Source organism: Penaeus monodon, chromosome 19 (genome assembly GCF_015228065.2).
Source record: "Penaeus monodon isolate SGIC_2016 chromosome 19, NSTDA_Pmon_1, whole genome shotgun sequence".
In the NCBI taxonomy this organism is placed as follows: domain Eukaryota; kingdom Metazoa; phylum Arthropoda; class Malacostraca; order Decapoda; family Penaeidae; genus Penaeus; species Penaeus monodon.
The window spans coordinates 3579110-3579345 of NC_051404.1; positions in this window are offsets into that span (position 1 = coordinate 3579110).

Sequence of the window (236 nt, forward strand, 5' to 3'; positions counted from 1 at the left end):
TTTCATCTGTGGAGAAAGATGAATTACTATCACAGAAAATTTTAAAGTGTGTTACCAAGGTAATTTGCTCCATTAATGTAAACGCTTTAGTGTAAATCTTTACATTCATCAAATTAGCGTCGGGCAGATAACTCTCGGATTGGACAACTCTGCCAGATTACGTGGAAACTTCGAACTCTTTTACTGACTTACTACGCTTGGTGTAATTTCGGAGAGGGAGAGAGTTGAAGGTGAGA